Below are 21,549 nucleotides of genomic sequence, written 5' to 3'. Positions count from 1 at the left end.
CTGCAGGAACAGATCCCGCTGCTCCTCTGTGCAATGGAGCTGCTTCGGGGATCCGAGAACTGCTTTTCAATTCAAGAGGACAGCTGGTTTCTGCTCGCTCAGGTCCTCTGAGACCTGACCCAAGACAGGAAAGGGGTGCTTAGCGGGGGCTCCTTGCCAGAGATTCAATATATGAATTTTACTATGAGGATAAAAAGTTGGCCCACTTTTAAAAGGTTAATAAAAAATTTATTACAGTGTGTTCTTTCTTATGATGGAATCAATTTAAATTCTGGCCTCAGAGAGGCAGTCATTTTCAAAGCAGCAAGCAACCTCTGAAAGCGACCCCAGACGTGCCCATAATCTTCCGCGTTAGGAGTACGGAAAATCTGAGGGATGGACACTACTTTCATAAATCACACTTCAGTCGGGAAGGACTCCAAAGGGGGCACTTAGCCCAAATTTAATATCCGTGAACTATTGAAAAATAAGAAAAATAAATGGCAGTTTGCTATTTCCCTATTATTTTCTGACTAGTGAAACTTATTTGAAAACTTGATGTTAAAGCTAAAAAGACTGTTTCCCTCCCCATGGTCTCAGCATTATAAATCTACACTTGGGTGTTTCCAGTCCCTAGGTTGGCTGTGTGCTTCCTTACGCTTCCATTATGCCCATTCATCTAATGACCTTCTTCTCCTCCTTCCTTGTCTAGTTCTACTGAACCTTCATTTCTGAATATTTCCTTGTTTACTTTAATTAGAACTGCAGCTCTCTCAGTACCAATGTAATCATTATCATCTCCATCACAGTGTGTTTTCTATTGTGGCTCCACGTGTGTGTTTGTTTTTCTTCCCTCCTTTACTGTTTGAGTAATGGAATGCTGGGTTCACCTTTACATACGAGCAAAAAGAAGCTGAGGCTGATTCACAGCTAGTCAAAGCTTCACATTGGGCATGACAACTTTGCTCCAGTCTATTTTCCTTCCCCATTTGTCCTAAGGTAAATTACCTCTTTGCTGTTTTCACTGAATCAGTGCATGATAATCATGAGAAATCTCTAAATTATAACCAACCTGTCATTCCTGAGGGATAGTATCCCATATAAGAAGTAGAATATAGTTTTGGATAGACATCTTATTGCTGTCCACAGAACTTAGAGGCAAGCTCACAGTGAGATTTGAATTCAGGAAGATATGCTAACTTCACACACGGTATTAGTGGCTTCTGATTTCTCACTTCCATTCCACATTCCTCTAGGCAGCTGCTATAAATCTCTAATTCCAAGATTTCCACACTTCTACTCTCAGCAGGTGATCATTTCCTGTTCTAAAACATTTTGTTCTCAGACATTGATATAACTAATCATATGGAAAACTTGTTATGTCATAGTTTGGGGGCACCTTCTCCCCAGATAGTCTGATTCAGTAGGATCAGGATCAAGATGCACAAATCTAGATTTGTTTTATTTGTTTGTTGTTTCTAACCAGCTCACAGATGATGCCCAGGCAGCTAGTTTGAGAACCACCTATCTAAGCCACCCTAAGCGACAGGATGTTTGCTCTTCTGAAAAACCTCAAAGGACATCAGCAGTTTTGAGGCTGGATTAGGGATTCAGGACCATCCTGGACTACATAGAAAGCCCCTGTTTCAAAATGAGCAAAATCCTCTGTTGACTATCCTTACTCCCCTACTGGGAATGAGAACTCAGATGAAGGCCATTCTCAGGCCAATTCCTTACCCATACATCTTTACATCTCATTTCATTGATTTCAGGACTTTGTTAGCATGACCAGGAACTGGGCTTTTGTATATCGGAAATCAGTCTCTAAAGAGCAAAATTTGAAGCCAAGTTTAATTTTTTATGGAGGAGGCTGCAAGCACCATAAAAGAGAGCTACATATAGTTCTGTAATCTAGCAAATTCTCAGAGAGCACACTCAGGTCAAGTTGCTGAATCTGTTCTCCTTGCTGGCCCTGTAGGAGAGGCACTCCAGCCTTTATGTAAGGTAGAAGTGGGAATCGGATGCTAGTGCATGTTGACACATTTTGCAATGAACCCTCTGCGTTCTAATGATTGTTCTTGTCTACTAAGGACTTTGTTGCAAAAGGATGCTTTGTCCTTCTAATGAGCACTTACACTCTTCATTTGTGCTCAATGTAATTAATCTTGATTCTTTATAATGAGTCATCTTCTTCCCAACCACATGTTCATGATACAGTACTGTCATGGTTCTAACACAGGCTCAGTATCCCCTAGAGGAAGAAATTAAGACCAGAAATGGTTTAGATTATAGATTTGTGGGTTAGGGAAGATATGTACTTATTTTATGAGATAGCTTGAGAGTAATATCCAAGTTTAAATACAAATACATTTATGTTTTATAGACACCTTGCTAGAAGGTAATTTTGTACAGTGATTTTGAATTTTATTAATCACTTCAGGAATTTCTTTTCTGGATCTATTGGGGTCATCTGTGGAATTTTCTATTTGTGGCATCATGTCATTTACTCAAAATGTTTTGGTTTTTCAACCTTTTGTATTTTAGATTTTGGCATTGGGATTACTCAACCTATAGTATTTTCTGTTTCTGGTAACTCACTATTAATTCATTATGTTAATTTTAACAAAACTCTTGAAAGACATATTTAAACAAACAAAAGTTGTCATCTCTGGAAATTTTGGCTAATTCGATTGTGATTAATTTCCCTTTGCCCTTCTTTGTTCCTACCTCACTTTCTTTTTTGCTTCCTTCTTTCCTTCCTTCCTTATTTTCCTTTTTTTGACATAGTCTCTCTATGTAACCCAGGCTGCCCTCAATTTTGTACAAATCTTCCTGCCTCAGCTTACTAAATGTCGAGATTGTACTTGTAAACTTCCACACCCAGCTCATATTTGTGTTGACAAGAGGTTTCTGTCCTGCCCAATCCCACAGCCTTTCAGTCTCAAAGAAAAACACAGAGGTCTACATTAATCATTAACTGGTTGGCCTATTAACTCAGGCTTCTTATTAACTCTTACATCCTACATTAACCCATATTTCTTGTCTGTGTCAGCCACGTGGCTTGGTACATTTTATTAGGGAGGCATTCTCGTTTTGCTTCCTCTGTGTATAGATGCCAACTGCAGACTGACTCTTTCCTCTTTTCCAGAATTCTCCTGTTCTTGTCACTCTGCCTCTACTTCCTGCCCGGTCACCCTGCCTATACTTCCTGGCTGGTTACTGGCCAATCAGCATTTTATTTAAACAATATAAGACCATTGTCCTACAGTATCTTTGCTAATTTAAATAGTATACCTATTTGTCACTATATAGTTTGTCAGAAAATAGAGATAATGAGCTGATCAGTGGTGGCCACGCCTCTAATCCCAGCTCTCAGGAGGCAGAGGCAGGCAGATCTCTGTGAGTTCAAGGTCAGCCTGGTCTACAGAGTGAGTGCCAGAAAAAGCTCCAAAGCTACACAAAGAAATTCTGTCTCAAAAAAAAAAAAGAAGAAGAAGAGAAAAACAAAATAGAGGTAATGAAATATGACACCAAAAAGAGAGCATTGTAATGGAACAGAATGAGAAGAGACTACAAATCAACTTATTGATCCACGATAACATCAGATATCTAGATGTTCCTCTAGATGGTAGGTTCTGTTTGTTCAGATTATCCATAGGGTTAGTGGTTACTGATATGCTGAGTCTTTAGCCACGTTTCTTTCTGTGTAAGGCCTTCTATGTATTTCTTGTGTTGCACGATAGGAATTATTTTGTCTATATATTTTATTTTCTCTTGTGCAGATTTTAAGTTATGGCCATTCATCTTCATAAATAAGACTTTCCAGGTGGGACAAACTCAGAAACAAAAAATACTTGAGAGCATGTTGGATATTCTCAGCTAAAGAAACTCCCCTTCCTACTTGCTGTGGATTCTAAATCTCATTTAGATATCCTTTCTTATTTTTCACTGTAAGGAAAACACGGAGGAAAAAAAAACTGTAAAAGATTCTAAAAAAAAATTTAACAAGGAAATTTTTGGGAAAACCTATTCTCACATAGAGGACTATGAAAATTGGGCAAGTACCTGCTCTTGGTTTGAATTTGGGAGAGGAATCCTGAAATAAAGTTCCCAGTTATGAAACAATGTGGCTCCATCTCGATACTAAAGAGGGATGATATCTACTCAATGAAACCTTGGAACAGCTCATTGGATCCCTGTGACTTTGATTTTATTTCTCCCAGACAGATTAAGTTGTATAGTACCCAAGACCACAGTGACTCTCAGGAGTGGAATCACCACTTTCTGATACACAATGCTGTCACAGAAGGACTTTATACTAAGACCGTGTAAACTGGGATGCAGCCCTGGCAGAGAAATCTAAACCACCTTAGCAGAGTCACATTGTACAGTGAGTTCTGCCCAGTTTTATTTGTGCTCATGGAAGCTGTGATGGCTTCAATCAATTGGTGTATTCCACTTTTTTGTGCCTGCAAATGAACAGTTCAATATTAAATGGTCAAAAGACTTGTTCTTCATAGACATACTGACCTAGTTAGCAATGCTCTTAGCTTTAACTGGCCTCTTAAAGCCATTCCTGGTCTTTCTGAATTGAAGTCCCTTTGACAAATATTCTTCAATTATATTAATTTTGTTTATATCTTTTCTTTATAAATAAAGGGGAAAAGAAAAACAACAAATACATTTTGTTTATAAAAACCCTATAATAATGCTTAATTCTTCATTAACTAATAAAATAAAACACATATAGCAACAAACAATTAAAATTAAAAAGTCAGGACTATCTCCCATCTTATGTCAAAACCAACAAAGTACCCTATCTTCTGATTGTAGAGCATGAGAAAGGGTAGTCATAAATATATCTGCTGAAATACAGTTTTGTAAGACTGTGGTCTATCTTAGTCTATAACACTAAGGCTGGTTTGTTTTACAAAGTCATTTTTTTTCTTTGTTAAACCATCAGACAATTCAATTACTAAAAGGAAATAAAGGTTTTGATTTGGAAGTAGGTCTGAAGAAAGACATTAAATTTTACTGAAAAAGAAGAACAGAAGTTCCCTCTGGACAGTAATAATGACGTTAGCTCTTGTCTTAGCATTTCTAATATCCACTGAAGATTGATTATAGGCCCACTCAATTCATCAGCTGAGCAGTAAACACTGGAGCCAATACTTTGCCCTTATAAGTCAAGCAGAAGGCTCTGTGATGCTGGGTTACCATGCCTGTCCATTCTCTTTCTAGATTATAAGTAGGAATTTTAACCCAGAATCTTCTTCATCTGCCTCTTGTTCCTCTTCCTCTTTCCATGTGCCTCCAGTAAATACCATATCATTTAAATCTAAGTTTTCCAGGAATATTCATTAAATTACCATAAAATAAAAATTGGAGTCAGGCAATAAGACACAGACCTAACTTTAAATAATTTGCTTTCCAAAAGTAGTGGCAGACATATTTTTCAAAACTATATGACTCTGAATTATACTGAATTCATCAATTCTATCTAAATAAGGTCTTAATCCATTGCATAAAATTTACATAGTTCAGTTTCTTCTTGTATAAAATATGTAGACAAATGCCATGTAACATGAAGAATTGGGAATGATCGCAGGATACCTGGATTGCTACATGGTAGCTGATTTTCTACAACAGGTACATCTTATTGCATATGCTCCAGAGGCAGAATGTGAGGCATGCTACTTGAAGGCTGTATAGAGTACCCTGAGGGCCTCAAGGAGGAAGGCAACAAGGCAGCAGTTCAAAGGGTAGGCTAGAACTAGGCTAAGACATCAAGCCGGCTCGTCACGAACTAGGCAAATGGATGGGACATTCCAGGAACAGGTGTAGGTGCTAACAAGGAATAAAAACAGGAATGTGTGGCATGTTCAAAGTGACAGACTGGGAAGTTTTGAGTATGGCTGGATAGAGACCTAGAGCATCAGGTAGACAAGGGATTCATGGAAGAATGGGTTCTAGTGAGAGAGAAGAACTTTGACTAGGCTTCTTTTCTCCCCTCCTTCCCTTCTTGCCCACAGCATGTTCAGATAGTTCTGTCTTTTCTTTATACTCTGTTTCTGAAAGAAATTTGCATGTGTACCATGTGTGTAGGGGTGTGCTCACCCGTGTGTGTACATATGGAGAGCAGAAGTCAACTTTGGACCTTTTCCTATTCTTCTATTGAACATCATCCTTTTTCTTCTTTCCTCCCTCGCTCCCTCCCTCCCTCCCATTTTCTCTCCCTCCTTCCCTTCTTCCTTCCTTCCTACATCTTAGACAAAGTTTCTCACTAAACCTAGAGTTCGACTGTTTCAGATGGAGTGATTGACCAACTCGCCTCTGCGAGGTTTAGCATTGAAATTGCAGATGTGCACAGCCATGCTTGACTTTTTAACCTGGCTACTAGGGATCCACATGAATGACTCATGCTTGAGCAGTAAACATTTTACCCCCTGAGCAATCTCCCCAGCCCTGTGTTGAAAGAAAGACAAGACAGAGAATGTGAGAAAGGGGGTTGTTTTTAAGTCTGCCTTTATAGACTTACTGATAAGCCTGTTGGTTTTCTTCGGATGACTAGATGATGCAGGATGCCATAATGATTAAGCAAAGGGTTGATTTGCATTATGAGGCCAGAAAATCCAAGTCATGGACAGTGATAGAAAGGATTGCCATAGAATATAATACAAATCAAAGGGGAAATATAAGGAAAGAACTGTTTATTATTCATTATTATTATTATTAAACCAGAAATAAATGAGATAGGTCTGTGAAGTATTGTGCTTTACAATGTCATTAAAAATTGAGTAGGGTCTGTCTCCATTGCTAATTTTTTCAAAGAATAGAAAGATATTGAGGAGTGTTTTCTGTGGAAAGCTGCTGGCTTTCTGTTTAGACAGAATTAACTCCCAGAGGAGGTACCTTTAATAGGCTGTAATTCTAATGGGTGTAAGGCTGTGTCTATACACGTAGAAGAAAGGGTTATTTTTAGACATGATTAGTTAATGATAAATTGTAAAATAATGGTTACAAATGCTGTTTGTAATTCTGCTTTCCACTTTCATCTGATTCAGAAAAATATTTTGGAAAATGTATATTTAAAATTGTTCAATGCTATTATTTTAGAGTTTGGTTTTTGATATTACAATTTAAGCATATCCCTAAGAAAACCAAAACTACACATCTTATGCACATACAAATTTAAAGTACAAGAACCAAACACTCTGTTCCCTGGCTAAAGGTTTTGGCATACAATGAGCAACAACTACCTTCAACCACAGATAAGCCTGCAAGTATTTAAAGGGTGGAGGCACCAAGGAATAGTTTCAGAAATAGTTTAGATCCCCACAAGTAAAGTAATGAGAAGAACGTGCAATGGGAAAGCAGGACGTGCTAACAGTAAGCTTTATAGCACCGCGCAGAAACACCATTATTTGGTACACTTGAGATAAAGTGGGAAATGGTGTTTTCGGAGAGTTAAGCCTCCCCACTGATGAGTGACGGGGCGTTTTCTGTTTCCATGACTCTGTAGACTGAAAACAGTCTTTGCTGCCAAGTATGTCAGCAGAGGTGGGAGGAGAGGAGACTCTCTCTGATGAAACAAAGCTCTTGCTTAGAATAAAGCCAGCTTGTGTGTAAAGCAGTTGAGGATACCACATTTACACAAAGCTGCTATTTTGAGAATATTCTTTTAAAATTTTGGCTATCGAGCAATTCTTTAAAATTACTTCCTATCTAAACATTTCAACGCTCTGCTAAAGAAAAAAATCAAAAATTGTCTTCATGCCTAAAAATGATTTTATTTGGTTGTCTGGATAGACGAGATCCGCAGTTTCAGAGCCACACCTAGGACTTTCTGATGGAATGCAGTGTCCATTGATGTATGTAGGAGAATATGACATACAATCAGAAAGATCATGCACTGTCTGTCCCTTACTCATGTGATCAGCAGCAAACAAAGGCAGGGTCTGTTAATGTATATACAACTAGAGAAAAAGAGATATTTTTAAACTGCTCTTTTTAAGATGATTTTTAAGCATTGTTTGCTTGACTTTATGTGTATGTGTCTGGGCACATGAATGCCTTAGTGTACATGTGGAGGTCAGAGGAGAATTTATAGGACTCAGTTTTCTCCTGCTGTCCCGTGGGCTCTGGGGAATAAGGTCAGATTCTCAGACTTGGCAGCAGGCACCTTTATGTACTGAGCCAGCCTCCAGCTGGCTGAAGGACTACTTTCATATGCCAACATGCCCGTTTTTCACACACAAACACATTAAATGTACTGTCTCACTCTCATTTGCCAAGATGAAGCATATTATCATTAACAAAGAGGTTAGACTATGGGGTGCTGTGTACCTTCCATCAGTATCTGGACTGAGTAGATGCCCATCAGTATCTGGACTGAGTAGATGTCAGTTATCACGGTATTACATAACTAGCTTGGGCAATTCATTTCAGAGATTGACCTTAAAGTTTTGGAGAAAAGAAAGTGAAGTTAAAGTCTTCTGAAATTATCCCTCATTGCAACCAAAAAAAGGATGTGCTAATGGATGTTCAATAAATGAATGAGAGAATGTTTATCCTATAGGAGAACATATGCTTAATTATACCTTTCATGACCATTCTTTTCATGTGTTCTTCAACTGAGCCATTTTAGGGACATAGAAAAAGCAAAAGGAACTGATAGGAACTAGTGAAAACACCAACACCAAGAGTGGAACTAAGGCTTCTTGACTCAAGTTGTTCTTCTTGTCCTGGAACTAGTGGCAGATTAGACGTATGGTGTAGTCATTTTCAAAATCAAGAAATAGGTCATGAATTCTTAGCACATCACCCACCTTTATGGTGGGTATAGTTCTACTTTGAAAAAGTAATGAAGTCCAGTTCACACTCCTCATTGTGAGAAACTAATGCTTATCATTTTAAACATTGAAAAGACATCTCCTGTGTTGTCTGTCTAAAGTTCTGTAAGTGTCATTAAGCATGTATGCATATATGTGAAAGTTACAGTATCCAGAAGGCAGGATGGCATACCTCCATGTAATTAATTAACCCAAGAAATAAAGCATGGTGCAATCCTAAGCATTCACTCATAACTCTTTTCTAGACATTAAGAGATTAAATAAAAAATATATAAGTCTAGCTTCTCACACATGTAAGGGTAAAAAATACACTATTGTGTAATATAACTTAAATGTACAAACCAGTCCTTGGCCAAGTAGATGATATCATCAACTACTGAAAATTTCAATAGAAATTCTTTTCTAAAATACTTAATCTTTATACCACTTCATTGTTCATTTTATAGGTAAGTTAACTGCAATGAAGGTGTCTATTGGTACTACAAAAAATGCATTTATTCTTTCTGGTAAGTGACTTGGTTGTCACCACAAAAGACATAGATGGTTATAATTAATTTCCAATTTGGCTCCTCCGTTTGACAATGTTGGACACTCCCTCATCATGTTCAGCTTCTGCATATCTGCCACTTTTCCTAGATAATAGGCCAGTATATCAAATGTTATCTCACAGGCAGGAAACTGACACATTTTCCAAGTCTCTCCTTTGGGGGAAGTAGATTGCTTGAGAGTAGTTGTTGCTCTTATGGACAAGCAAGAAATTACTGGCTGTGATAGTCCCCAAAAATAGTTAGAAATAAGGTGTACTCTTGTCATATTCAGGTCACTTTGTCAAACTAATAAACACTTATAAGGATTTTTCAGACACCATGAGTGGATAATAGAGGTGTCAATTTGCATGTATTGGGAAACACATACACAGAAAAAAATATCCTAACAGATTTATTTGAGAGTGAAATGATATGGCCAAACAGTCAATATAAATTTTTCCTCTCAAATGTAGACATTTGTAAATTGATTCTTAACTATGTTTTTCCACTAAGATTATAATCATCTCAACTGTTGCTTGTCAGTTTACTGGATTATTAATATCTCTTCTCCCATCTATTAACACATTTTTCTTGTTATATGTTACTCATTTGGTATTGGTTCACTTATATTTCAGGTTACATCCTTTATGTAGTTATTTTTTATTGATTGACAGTTCCTCACTTCTGTAATACTGTGTGATCAGAAAAAGGTACATGAAGCAAAAGTCATCATGAATATGATTCTAAACACTTTAGAATATGATTCTAAACATTAGCTGGGTATAAAGCTAATGAATATTAACATCCAAAAGAGCTCTACAATAAACCTTAATAGAGTATAACAAAGGTTTATTTATTTGGAGATAAACTCACAGAAAGGGTAGCAATCTGCATGCTCTGGAAACTGGAAGTGAATCTGCAGCCAAGAGGCCCAGGCACACTTTTCATCTGCATTTATAGTACTTGAGACCACGCCCAAAGTGGGCTGGTAACCTTAAAGACTATTTATTGGCTGAAAGAGTTCCCACAGCAAATGAATTCAAATTCTCTCTGCTTGACAGATCCTATTGGAGAGGAAGAAGAGCAAGAGGAGAAAAGTAAGGAGGAGAAGGAAGAAGGAGGAAAAGAAAGAAGGGAGAAGAATAAGAGAAAGTTATGAATGAATGAACCCAACCATAGGAATTATCCCAATCCAGACTTATAAGATGATAGGTCATGGAGGCTGAATGGAAAATTGTTTATCAGCTAACAGAAGCTTGTACACTCATCTTCAAGGCATGAGGAAAACTTGTAGTAGAGGCATGAAAGCCATGGCTAGATGTGATCTTGAGTAGGTGGTTAGGGTTAAGATTAGGGGTTAGCTTTAGGGTTAGGAATCTTTGTGTATCTCTTTTATGCAAAAGGTTACATTGAATATTTCAACTGTTGTTGGAGAAGGCCACTTGTTGGTTCCCAGCTGTCCAGTTAGCTTAGATCCAAAATAATCACAGAGAAACTGTATTAATTAAATCACTGTTTGGCCTATTAGCTCTAAACTTCTTATTTGCTAACTCTTACATCTTAGTTTAATCCATTTTTATTAATCTGTGTATCGCCATGTGGCTATGGCTTACCGGGTAAAGTTCCTAGCATCTATCTCCGGTGATTCCATGGCTTCTTTCTAACTCTGCCTTCCTCCTTCCATGCTATAGGCCAAGCCAGTTTCTTTATTCATTAACCAATAAAAGCAACACACAGACAGGAGGACCTTCCACACCAAACTGTTGCCACTAATGAGTTCTGAGACTGCCATTGAACAATTTCCTGAAGTTAAATCTGTCTGCGTTCCCACTCTTTTTATACATAAATCCACCCTAGACAGCAATTTTGTCAGCTAAGTCACCTGCTGCAACTTTTCTCAAGTAGGATTAAACCTCTGTGAAGAACCTTCTTTTTGAAGATGAAAGGCCCAGTAACTTATGGGAAGGGCAAGGTAGAAACAGAAGGGGTAAGAAAATGAGGAAAAGGTAAATGGGGAGAGATAAAGGGAAGGGAGAGGAGAAAACTCAAAAGATCCTAGAATCAGGCCCTCTAAGATTTAGCCCTTGGTGAAGAGTATTCCAAATTGAGATGGTGCCAGACTGCTCCTATGATTAATCTCCTCTCTTGTCAAGACCAGTTGAGGCAATGCCTTAAGGAACCTCCATGCTTTGTGAAGAGGTACTTTATGTCAAAAGGAAAACCATAAACACAATGATAATTAGGCTTTTCAAGTAGAGAGAATTAGTTCTTGATTAGTGAACAATCACAACAACTTAAGGTCAAAGTATTGTCAACTCATTCATTTAATAAGCTTCTTCATCATTTCCAAAGACTTGTTTCCTCTTTGCAGGCCATTAGTAAATTGGGCAAATTACTCTCTTAAAATGTCGCTGGAGAGCTAATGATAGAGCATGAGCAAGTCTGAAGCTTGGTGTCTCATATGTATCTATGTTCAGGCGCAGCTCTACTGCTGTGTCTGATCTAAGAATACTGAACAGAAACCCATACTGGGGATTCTGAATTCCAGAAGTTGGGACAGCATACCGGGACCTGACATTTTTATGTCAGGTGTGTTTCACCCAATAAAATAACTATCACAGCTATTGGACGACAGCTTGGATTCAGGAGAATGATTGATTACAATAGTAGGAGTTGGGTGTAATACCCTATACCAATCATTCCTACACTTATGAAGAAGCAGAGAGATGATGAACGTGAGGCCAACCTGGGACATGCCATGACATTCCTTCAAAAAAACAAAGAAACAAAAACTGGGCAAAGCAAGCAATGTCTCAATAGAAAATTCAAGCACTCTCATCTGAAACCCAGGCCCTGAGTTGGGACATTGATTCCATTGTAGGGCATATATATCACTTTTCACACTCCATTTTATTCAGGAACTTCCTTTCCTAGTGTTATTAATTTCACCTTCTTTTATTGTTTTTGGAAAACTCAGACTCCATGGCTCGGGGCTAAGTAAGGCTTCAGATATGCTTTAAGGGAAATGAGCTTAGCATTCTCAGATTCAGTTTGAAGAGCATAAATTAATTGTCTCATCATGCAGATAAACTTATCTCCTAGTGTGGTTAATCCATGTTTTTCGACTTATAGATATGAATGTTGAGTCCTCATTAGCTGCTCATCTATGATTGATTGTTCAGCTGATAAATTGCAGGGCTAAGTGTGCCGATACGAAAGTCTTAGGACCGTGTTTTGCATATGATTTCATGGGATCTTTTTTTTTTTCCAGTTCTATGACTGAATTCCCATATTTCCTTCCACTGAGCATGTGCTCTTCAGTCTCTGGTCCTATGACCTTTGAGTATGATTTTCCTCCACCATATACTTCCTTGTATCCTGAGTGAATTCATGTGGCAATGAGCAGGTGGTGACATATTGACAAGGTCATAAAGGACTAAATGCTTTGCTATGAGAAGCTTTTCACGGGATAGCCACAAAGGGAGGAGGCTTCAGGTTCTTCCAACAGTTCCATGGCTTATCTTTCTGGAGCAAACATAGTATACTCCCCTTCATTCTTTCTAAATGCTTCCCTTAAGTTTTCAAATACCTGTCGAAGGTAGAAGAAACTATGTGTATACATACAGATAAAATACGGGCAAGTCTAGAATATTCTTCTTGCCTGAAATCTTAATTATAAGCCTTAATATATTCCTCCTGCTAAACTTTATACAGATCTTATTATATAGAATCTCCAAGTTATTTATAGCCTTCACATATTTATTATCCAGTTTAAACAGTTGTTAACTCCTGGCCAATCGTATATCATTTCTGCACCCCTCCCCGGTTGTTCCTCCCATAATTATTTTGAAGTAAATCCAGGCACCATTTCCTTTCACTCATCATACTTAATATAAATCTCTAAAAGAGAAATCATTGAAGTTATATTCATAATATTATAATGCTGAACACTTTACCATAAAATTCTAAATTATTGACTCTCCAGATAATGTTCATTACAATTGTCTCATAAATGTCATACTTTGCTTTTTTATATTTTGCTTAAATAGTCTTCCAAATAACACTCACATGTCTCAAATGTTTATAAATCTTTAAAGCTGCATTTAAACTATAGGTCATATCCCCATCCAACCCCTCTTCTTCCTTCCCTCGCCCCTTCTGTCTCTCTTTTACTCCATCTCTGAAATTCATTAAGTAAAATAATTGAGTTGAGTTCAAAACTGACTGCTGTTTGTGAATTGTTTCCACATGTGTACTTCTGTGTGGTTTTTAATGTCCTTGGTTTCTACAAATTGGTAATTGGATCTAAGAGTTGTATTGGACAAGTCTCTTGTGAATGACCAAATATATACTCAAACATATCAGAGGATGAACTCCGGTTATTGCTCTAGTCAGAGGCCAGCTTTGGGACAAGGAGGGAGACCTGTGGCCCCAGAAGAAACTGCTGGCTGAGCACACAGTCTGGAGCCAGAATATCTGGGTTCCACTCCCAGTCCTGTCACTTACGAGCCGAGTAAACTCTGAGGAAATTATTTGACATCTCTGGGCTTCAGATAGCTCATCTGTACCCAACTCATAGGACTGTGAATATCAAAAGACTCTGTATATATGTGTGCCTGAAGCACTGCCTGTTTGCAAACTGTGTGGAAGTCTTAGTGTTATTTGTGAAAGCAAAGTAGACAGGAGTTCAAGCAGAACAGTGAAAACAAATTCATGGGACCAAATGACACAGCCATGGAGTGGCCTGAGCCGAGCCTGCCTGAAAGCCTCTCCGTTCCTGATCACCCTCCTCTGGCTGTTTTACTCCATCTCATTCTGTGTATGTCTTTAGCTTTTCCTACAGCATACCCCGTGCGAGTTATACATAATATGTGAAACATTGGCATCTGAGCCAGTGAAGGCAGCAAAATGGTGACAACAATGCCCAGCAACCTCAGGGCTAGACTTGAAGATGTCTCACAGGGTATGTTTTGACACTAGGCTCTGCTCAGCTACCAGCCCTCACGTTGTGTCTGTTGTTTATCCTCTTGTGTGCTTAAAGAGTCAAAGGCTGATAGGCATTCCTAATAGCTGTCCTTAAAAGTAACCTCCTTGCTCTAGTCCACAGAGTATTTTATTTTAATTGAGCATATTTGTCCTGAAGAGAAAAGAAAAAGAGAACAACTGAAATCCAGTTGCGTTCTCTGCTTTTCCTTGCTTATCTCCTTTTGCATTGGTGAGTTTGGCTGTTCGCAATGCTGATTCCATTGTCCAATGCCTCTTTCCTGCCAGGCTATTTCTTTCTTAGTGATGGGTTTTTAGGCAAGCCCTGCAGCTTAGCTTGTTTTATGGTAATGATTCCTGGCAGGAAGGACTTAACCTATTACCAAATGTTTGCTGTTTGGTTTCACACAGGTCCAGTGTCCTTGAAAGTAGAGACTGCAAAGCTGTAGGCCACCAGCTTGGGACTGTGATATTTAATGGAAACACAGCCCTTCCCAAAGCATAATACCTGCACTTAGTTACTCACTCTATAAACAATGAGCAAAGGAAACACAGAACCTATATGTGCTATTATGAATAATAAAGCCTAGAATACTTTCCAGACAACTTCGCTGACCTCTCTTTTAAGAAATTAAGTTGCAGATTGATTTACTATAAAAAGTAAAAGAAGAAAACGCTGCTAGCTAAAAATGAGAAATTGTAGAATTATGTAACTCTAAAAGTGCAAAGCACTGGAGAAGAGTAACCTATTCCCACGTGAACAGGCAGGTAGCCAAAATAATATGCATGCTTTTAGATGTTGAAAGAAATGCAGGTCTTTCTCTGTTTCTATGCCTCTGGGACATGGAAGCACACTGTGGCTAAGTTTTCCTTTTTGTTTCTCCATTTTCCTAAGAAGACAAATATCTTAGACTGTGAGAAGATTGGGAAACTTCTGGAGGTTGCTTTCTCTCAGACATTGTTTCCTTCCCTTCTCAGCAATGCCACACCTTCTCTCTGCCTCAGCCTGGCATGGTCCAACCTGCTGCTTACCTTAGGCTGATGCTGCTGACATTGAAGGGACTCTCCTTCATGTTTCTACTGCCATGTTTATTCAAGGACAGATCGGTGCCAACAAACATCAGGTCAAAAGCACTCTTTAGTCAGAAGCCTGTTTTAAAAGTATTAGCCAGTAGCAAGTAGCTCTGGGTGAATTTTCCCGTGACTCGGAGATATGGTTGGAAGGGTAAATAAGAAAAAATAAAAATGAAGGATAATGTTTTTGTTGGTTGGATTGATTGATTTATGTCATCTAGAGGCAATTTCATATGCATGGTTCATTTAATTAATCCTCTTAAAAAATCCTGTATGGCGGGGGGAGCAATGTCATACCTTGTGATACCAAGACTCAGAAAATAAATAAAATTCCCACACTGTAAATTCTATCTTCTCATAAATAATGGCATGAGCTTCTATCTTTCTGCTACATAGTTCATGCAATGTTAGCCCATTTCTTAGGTTCACAAAATCGCTGCGGGAGACCCAAACGTCATTTCTGTAGGTAATGAGGCACAAGGTAAAGAATGAATGCAAATGGTTGACAGTCCAGAAGGCTTGTTTTCTTCCTTAGATTCTTGGTTGGTGCCCTCAGCTGGTACACACTTGATTGACTCTTGGGATTTTCTTTTTGCTAAAGAGACATGAATTTTTTTTTTTTTGCAGTAACCTGAGTCCATTGTCATCTCAATTTTTTACAAACATGTTCTGAAGACCCCCAAACAGGGGAGAATCATCACCAAATAAGTCTCAGTTTAAAAAGTCAAACTTAAAAGTTGAAACTCTGGTCCAAACACATATAGGTCTTCAGATGAGCTTGATAGAATAAAGGTCTGGAGTCTCTCTGATATCGTGGGCGTGAAACAGAGATCCATCAGGTGAAATGATTTCCCTCCAGTCTACAGTCAAATAAAGGGAACTCCAGTGAGGAGTGCAATTGCCAAGTGTATCCTCAGCCAGATATGTGGACAGGCGATGATGCTCTTCATCCATGTCCTCACTGTGTATCAGGTGTCGCTGCAGATGAGGGCTGCCATCCCTGTGGTGAGCGCACAGGAAGGCTGGATCCCCTTGGTTTGGCAGAGACAAAAGCCATGTGCTGAAGTTCAAGCTGGAGAGGAAAGTGCCTGGCACTCATCAGATGCTTACTGTCCACTCAGCAAAATCCCATCTCTCCCAGTTGCCCACAAGCTACAGGGCCTGAGTCATGCTTGTTTAGCTCTAAAACGCGAGAACAAACAGTGGTACCTTTAAAATGCTAGTGCTCCTGCGTCCAATTTCCCCGTAGATAGGGGAGTGCTCCAAGTGGAACAACTGTCAGACACCTGATACCGGCAGCAAAGTTATGTTTCTTTTCCTTCTCTTTTCCTCTTCTCTGCCAGGCATGGAACCACAAGAGAACAGTGTGTCCTACAAAACAGCTTGCACAGGAAAACTGAATCCACCCTGTTGGTCACCTGAGGGAATCAGTCAGCTCAGGAGAACTAGACTAGCCTTCTGTTCATCTGCATAAGGGAGGAACCTTAATTACAGGACCATGCGTAGGCTACGGAAGCAGGAGAGGGTTTTCAAAAAACGAAATGCCATAAGTCAACTGTGCTCTACAGCTTGAAGAACCCAAAAGTCTGGCAGTTCATATAAACATGTGAGATGAGCCCCGTGTAGAGGAAACTGTTGCTACCAGGAGTGTTATTCTAACTCATCCGGTTTCCTTACCTTTTCATGGAAGTCAGCTGTTTGAAGTTTCGAGGGAGTATTAGTTCCCTCGAAATTGCACTAACACTTTGTTAGTGTTGACAGTCAGGGATGTCGCTAGCTCATCTGGGGCCCCTTTATCCAAATTAGAAAACAACACCCCTTTCCTGGTGCCAACCCCATATCTGTGCAAGTTCAGGGAAAGATACCGTCTCATTCACCAGAGACTGTGCAAGCTGCCCAGGTATAGATGGTTACCCCCAACATTACTACTGGCTCCTGAGCCAAACAAAACCTGTCAATGTGGACTCTACTCAGTCCGCAGCCCACAGCCCACAGCTTAACATTTTGCAACCTCTTCAACTGTGGTTAAAACAAAGTTCTGGGGTCAGATCACCTGGCTTGACATCAGAACTCTGCCACTTATACAAACGACTTAAGACTTCTCTGTGTCAGTCATCTCCATTTGTATTGGAATAAATGTATTCTTGAACCTACTTCATAGGGTTCTTACAAGGACAAAACTAGATAACTGCGAAAAAGAAGCTTTCAGACCATAACATACAGACATTTAGTAAGTGTAAAAAAAAAAACCCCACATATTTTACATGCTTTGGCCATCTCTGCAAGCCAATCTTTGCTAAATAATTCTAAGCAGGTCGACTGGATGAGCGAACTGAGGCCCTCACAGCCTTTTACTCATAGGAGTAGGTTGTAAATCGCCCAATGAATTTGCGAAGGCAGGGAACTTGAAACAACAAGTATCATTTACCCCAGACATACTAAGGCATTAAGAAACTTGAGGTTTTTTTAAAAAATGCTATACTTGAACTACTGCTCCTGGCACAGGCTGACAGATAATACCCTTCACAATGACATCTGAAAGCCACTAAGAGACAATTAAGCTCAGTACCATGTGTTGTAAAAGGCAAAGATGTGTGGGTTATATTTTAGACTAATTTACAGTGAAACACTTACAAAGCGTTGGAGTTCAGTGTGGGAAGTACTTTATTATTTGACGTCCCATCTTCAAAACTGGGTAATTCTCTCTGAGACAGTCCCATGCTTTAAACACTGTCACAGTTCTTTTTACATCCAAGATGTATTAGGTGCTGGGTAAAAGGCTGGTTCTTAGTCCCAATTCTACACTGGAAGGGGAATGCTAGGTGTTAACTATAGTGAAATCGGTGCTTAGCTACAAGGATTTGGGCATGAAATGGTCCTGAATTCAGTAGTTCTGCTGTGTTATACCCAATCATGTCTAAATGTTTTAGTTTTTTTAAAAAGTGAAGCCTCTAAGATTTAGCATAAAGCATGTAGAGAATATTTAACTCAGCTTGTATTTAAATAAAGTTCTTCTCTCATTTTACTGATGTAGAAGCTTCTCATAAAAACTTATTAAGCCACAAATGTTTACTCATAGGGTCCATTTGACATGAAAAGAAAATAGTAACCCCTAAACTCCTATTTTATTCATTTATCATGAACTTGACCAAGCCATCATCAATTGAAAGCTTCTATCTCTACACCAAGATTTCTCAGTCTTGATACCATTGTCATGTAGGTCTGGAAATTTCTTTGTTCTAGAAAAAGCATACAGTTCTGAGAGGCACTTAGCAGCGCCTTTGGTCTCTCATAACTGGGTGACAACACCCACCCTACCCTTGCATTAAACAGAATTGTGCTCTAGGATTCTCTCCCAGGAAAGAGAAGAGGCTGAATTTGGTTCCTACTCTCTTCCCCAGAGGAAAAAGATACTTTAAAGATGGGAAATTTTCAAAAATAAGACAATCTACAAGTTACATTGTTGAAACCTACAATCACCAACTTTAGCAAGTGGATGTTTCTGCCAAACCTTCTAGCAACTTACCCATGTGTCATGTTGACTAATTTCAAACAAACTTTTGTAGAAGACTGTGCAGTCACCTGGCTACCTGCCTGCCCAGACTTCTAGACATAGTACTACTGTTTGTCTATCATCTCTCCTATAAAAACTCAATGGTGAGAATCAATGATTTAGAAAGAAGAAAGGAAGACATGATGGCACATCAGTATATCCAAGTACCCTGGAGACTGGGGTGGGGGCACAGTGAATTTACAGATAGCCTGGACTATATAGTGAGACTCTTTCTTTCTTTCTTTCTTTTTTTCTTTCTTTCTTTCTTTCTTTCTTTCTTTCTTTCTTTCTTTTTCTTCTTCTTCTTCTTCTTCTTTTTCTTCCTCATCTTCTTCCTTTTCCTCTTCCTCCTTTTCCTCCTCTTTCTCTGCCTTCTTCCTCCTCCTTCCTCCTCCTCTGCCTTCTCATTATTTCTCCTCCTCCTTCTCCCCTTTTGTATTCTTCCTCCTCCTATTCTTCTGCCTTCTCCTCCCCCCTCTTCTTCCTCTCATAAATTACATCCCAGATTCAGTCTCCAAGAAAAAAGCAGAGAGGGACATCATCAGAGATTTTCATGTCCATCTCTTTCATTTTAAAAGCCAAGATGCTGAGGTCTGAAGAATATAGTCTACAGCACAAATATCTCTAATAAGCCTCAGCCATTCAAGCCATAGCCTGGGATTTTCAAAAATATAGGCTTGGAATATATCATTTTTATTGAGTGAAATGTTTAAAATTACATTCATGGCAATTTTAAAAATCCAAGGAATAAGAAAGACAAAGAAATAAAAAATTAAAATGTTCTTCCAACCAAAAGCACAAAAATTAAGGAAAACATCAATTTGCCTCTGCTTTGATATCTATAAATATGCATTTATTTGTTCTTTTAGCATATGATTGCATAGTATCAGCCAACTGTGGATGATTAATTTCTGCCCACCTGCCTATCACAGTTAGGAATTTTGTTTCTTGAATAAATTATGATTAAGAGGTTGAAGAAACAAAGTCTTGAAATACTCACTTTCTTCCTACTTTCATGCAGCATTGGGATGTCCATTTGGTTTGTGATCACAAACTAGTTCACGTGGCTGATCCATCCCACTAGTGCAGCATGACCATCCCTGTGTACTCACTTCATTCATGGAGCAAACCACTAATTACACATCTAAAATCTGCAGCATGTGCCTACCCACTCATGTGCCTCCTTTCTCCTCCCTCTCCTCTCCTCACCTGACTCTCCCCTTCTCCCTTACCCCTCCTTTCCTTCCTCCTCTATCTCTCTGTGTATGTATCTTGTTTATTCTGTGTAATTCCTGATCTAAACAAATAAGAATAAAACAGAAAAATATCAAGTTTATACAGTGTTCAAGTTGGGAATGAGAACATCACTGGGTGAAAAGTGGAGCATGTTTTACTGTTGTGTACAAGTTTTGATTACAGTCGTACATTGCAGCCTGTTGGCTGAGTGCCTCAGGCTATGTGACTTTCACTTATGATTACCATGGTTAGGCAGTTATGGAGCTTACTTTTCTGCTGTCATATTCCAAATCTCTCCCAGTGCTCAATCTTCTGTGCAGTATAAAGAAAACTTCCTACTGTGGCTTGGTAGACAAGTTATTGAAAAACCAGGAAATGCCTTTGACCTTGTTTTGGGCTGAAAATGAATGATCTCATTCAGAAATGGGTACAGTGCCAAAATATGGAATGCGCTATTAAAATAAGCACATGATTTGTTTAAAAACAAAACAGAATAAAGCTTGTCTAAGGGGTGGAGTGACAACCTATTTCTAGCTAGCTGCCTTAAGAAGTGATTGAAAGAGATGTGGTCTATTAGCCTAAGACAAAGTACTATACAGTCACCTTTTGACAAGAGCATAAAAGAAGAATCCTTGTGGACACTGTCTATGCATTTAACAATTATTAAGTAAGAGTCTGATGTTGTAGGTAATACAAACTCCCCAATGATTAGGTCAAAGTCTTTTCTTACATTTTATGATTGGAGACATGTAAAAATACATATTATATTATGTAGAAATAAATGCCAGAAGAAAAAGCAAAATATGGCAAAGGGGTAAAGCAGCGTATGGGGAGTAGGTGAAGTGGGGTTGGATGAATGAGTTAGCTTGTTAGAATAACTAGGGGATGCCACTCTAATAAGGAAGCATTTCCTCAAAGAATTGAGAGTTAAAAAGAAGGGTTTGTAGATATTGGAAGAATAATATCAGGAATTAGTCTGTGTGTTCTCAGGAAACTGGTTAAAGTACAAAACAGCAGGCCTGTATGCATCTAGATTTGAAAGAAATGGGAAAAAAAAAAGAGAGGGTGTGGGAGATTTGGGCAAACGTGAAGGAAGCTTTACCTGAATACCCTAAGCTGATGACTGTCAGCACTGATTGGACAAACCTTAGATACACATTAGAATGTGCATCAGCAAATCTCATCTTTGTTTTTGTAAGAGTAAGACCCAGAGCCTTGACAGGCATCAGCAGTCAGGTTTTTAGTGAATTGTACTGAACATGGAATGGTCTGGTGGAACTTCCCTTCAAAGTTTAACGAACCTAGAAAACATAATACTGCATGAATTGTCTAGGTTAAATGGTGT

At 38.8% G+C, this 21,549-nt stretch overlaps 1 protein-coding gene across 3 annotated transcripts in view; it reads left to right on the top strand.

The window, feature by feature from the left end:
* Positions 1-21,549, top strand: part of Ghr (growth hormone receptor) — a 236,782-nt gene that overhangs the window by 36,929 nt on the left and 178,304 nt on the right. Inside the window, exon 1 of one of the 3 annotated variants that reach the window (XM_085676691.2) lies at positions 16,070-16,119. The exons of the other annotated variants lie outside the window; for them this stretch is intronic. The gene's annotated coding sequence lies outside the window, so the exon portion shown is untranslated. Of the gene's footprint in view, positions 1-16,069; positions 16,120-21,549 lie in introns of those variants that run through there. 3 annotated transcript variants of the gene reach the window in all.

This window comes from Myodes glareolus, chromosome 15 (assembly GCF_982192425.1).
Source record: "Myodes glareolus chromosome 15, mMyoGla1.1, whole genome shotgun sequence".
Classification (NCBI taxonomy): domain Eukaryota; kingdom Metazoa; phylum Chordata; class Mammalia; order Rodentia; family Cricetidae; genus Myodes; species Myodes glareolus.
Note: the sequence above shows the minus strand (reverse complement) of the source record. Positions and strands in the feature narration are given on the sequence as shown.